Source organism: Macrobrachium nipponense, chromosome 20 (genome assembly GCF_015104395.2).
Source record: "Macrobrachium nipponense isolate FS-2020 chromosome 20, ASM1510439v2, whole genome shotgun sequence".
Taxonomy (NCBI): domain Eukaryota; kingdom Metazoa; phylum Arthropoda; class Malacostraca; order Decapoda; family Palaemonidae; genus Macrobrachium; species Macrobrachium nipponense.
In genome coordinates, this window is record NC_061089.1 from 30,284,553 (window position 1) to 30,287,570 (window position 3,018).

The window sequence follows — 3,018 nt, forward strand, 5'->3', positions numbered from 1 at the left end:
TTAAACATATGTGAAAAAATATATTAATTCCGAGGTAGAGCGAATTAGATATTAAAGGACATTTGTATCTCGATATATGTATATGAATCACAGTAATGTGATATGACTTATATATGTATATATATATATATATATATAATATATATATATATATATATATATATATATATATATATATGTGTGTGTGTGTGTGTGTGTGTGTGTGTGTATATATATATATATATATATATATATATATATATATATATATATATATATATATATATATATATATATATATATATATACATATATATATGTGTATATATATATATATATATATATATATATATATATATATATATACATATATATCTACAGATGTGTAACTACGGAATGTTTTTCAGAAGTCAGAAATACAATACTAATTTTGTAGTTGGGTTTTTACTCAAGGTATGTAGAATAAGGGATATACCTTGTTTTTACTGAGGTCGTTTTTCTAACACCACGATGTCGGCCCTCCCGTAACTTGAGATTCTTGACTAGTGGCCCTTCATTTGAAAAGGTTGCACACCCCTGATCTAGCGTGTCGCAACACAGTAGGTATCATTCAAATAAGAGAGGGAAAATGTCGGGACAGTTTCGATTGCAAGACTCCCGAAAGAGGTCTACCTTTCGAAAGCCTTCCAATCTAAACCGTTCCGAGATTTTCCCGCCCTCTTTTGGTTGGTTCTTACGTGCAATAGGTAGATAATATTCAGGCCCGTACCGAGGGGGGAAGGGTCGAAAGAACACCCCTCCCCCAATTTCTGGAAGTCAATATTTCTGTGACCACCTACCCTTTTCATTAAACTGTAGTTACAAAGTAATAAATGATTATTGTTTTTTGTTTGTTAAGTCAAAGTATATAACACAACAATAAATAAAATAATATGCATGTTAATGTTAACATAATAAATTAATCAATCAATTAAACTGAAAGAATATTCTTGAATTTCAGTGCAAACTTTCAACATTATAAGTTAAATTCTTATAGCCAAAGTCAGTACTTTGAATAACATCTAATCGAGTGGAAGGGCATCAACCGCATACTCAATTTTTCTTCTTAATATAACTAAAATAACATTTTCAAGTATATGTGCAATGACATTTATAGAAGAAAGGGTCCAGTTTTGGGAAAAACGACCCTCCCTCATAAAAAACTTTAGGTACGGGCCTGATATTATAGTTATCCACTCTGGATACCAATGAGTGATGCGTACCGAAATAAGTATATGAAAGTACTACTTGGATTCTATATAGGCATTTTACGCAATTCAAGGGATTGATGAAAGTACTCTGAAGTTTTCTAGTCGGGTAGAATGCTGTGATCAGCAGAGGGTAGTAACGAGCTCTCAGAGTGAGCACTTGCCGAAATTCAAGTTCTGTTTCATTTCTGAAGTCTCGGGAATATGCTAGTCAGAAGGAAAATAGGTAATTGTTCGGTGCATAGGCAACGGGGTAGTGGTCTTCCTTCCAATGTTACAGCTGTATGTGAATAGTAAATAATGAGACAAATTTCTTTATTATAGTTTCCAATCTTTAAGACTTTCATTGCCAAACGACGGTTGTCAATCACACAGAACCATGGGTCAGCTGAAAGAAATGCGATAATACGTGTACATTGAGTTCGTTGTGGCGAATGAAGACAAAAGTTGAAGATTCTCACCTTGCGGGGGTTCACCTATTCCATTAAATTGCAGGTGACGTCAAAGAATGGGAACCCCCGCTGACGCCTGCTAGTCGGTGACTTGGACAGTCGCTCAGCGGCTCGGCAGTCGGCGCACTGCACATGCTCAGTAACCTCTCAGCTGTGGAAAGTGGAGTGTGTGCGTGTTGTGTGAAGTGTCTTGCCGGCCTGTTTTACGCTCGCTGTTGTTAGACCCAGGTTAGAGACCATCGCCTCCTGCTGTTTAACCAAAGAACGTTTATGCACCGTCTGTGGGTTGTTGCTAAAGTCAGCCCACTCTTATAAGGTAATACTAAGAGTCTTGTCCCAACACTTACCTGGAGTTTCATACAGTTTGTAGGACAACTTCTCACTTTGGGAAACGACTGGTGTGTGAGGGTAGCCTAAGGTTGATGACTTCCTATCGGGTACGATTTTTTTTTTCCTCTGGTTAGGGAAACAATAGGGGATTGGAGTTATGGTGTATTTGAAAAGTATGTTGTTATCAAGGGAATTTGGTAGCGTTTCCAATCATGTTTATTTAAAATATCTTCATGAACCATCGGATACACATGGTAAAAATTTTGGAATTTACCCTTGAAAAGAACATACATATTACATGCATTTATATATACATATATGTATACAATATATGTATGTGTGTACGAAGAATATCCTTGACAGTATATTATCCATTTAAATATGGATCATCAATAGGAACTTGCTTAAGTAACGTCAGAAGGTCGTTATAATCAATCATATGATTCGGATGAGTATGGCGATTATTCTTGATCCGAGTTTAAAGATGAATTGCTAGTTTTGGTTGTTAGATTTCGCGGGACTTCTTCCAAATTAATTGAAACGGCTTTTCGCGTTCTACATTCCCACTTTGACAGAAGGTAGAACGTGCACGTTACAGAATGTTTTTGTATTCTGACCTTGATGGCGAATATTGGGACAGAACACGAGGGAGGAACGTTTTGGACTTTTGGTTAGAGTAGGAATTGTATCGCAGTGGTACAAGGAAATCTACCTTAATTATTTTCGTATATAGAGGCAAAAGGAAATGTCACTTAATTATTATAGTAATATAAGTAATATATTGCAGACTACAAACAGAGGTTGAAAAGAGTTTCGAGAATCGTTACTCAATGAGTCTCAACGGCAGTGTGACTCACAAGGATATATTTTACGAAAGACTGAAATTATGCAAAATAATAATTGAAAGCACAGTACAATTAATATGACAGTTATCTCATGGAATCCTTTGGAAAATAATTTTGTTCACTGTGAACAACAGTAGGCTACAGCTTATATGCTGGCAATATTCT

General features: G+C 35.5%; 1 protein-coding gene across 3 annotated transcripts in view; it reads left to right on the forward strand.

The window, feature by feature from the left end:
• Window positions 1–1,775: 1,775 nt before the first annotated feature.
• LOC135224389 (uncharacterized) overlaps window positions 1,776–3,018 on the forward strand; it is a 145,863-nt gene continuing 144,620 nt past the window's right edge. For 2 of the 3 annotated variants that reach the window (XM_064263356.1, XM_064263384.1), the window contains exon 1: window positions 1,778–1,994. The gene's annotated coding sequence lies outside the window, so the exon portion shown is untranslated. Of the gene's footprint in view, window positions 1,995–3,018 lie in introns of all 3 variants that reach the window. The other variant, XM_064263395.1, reaches the window with a different exon arrangement.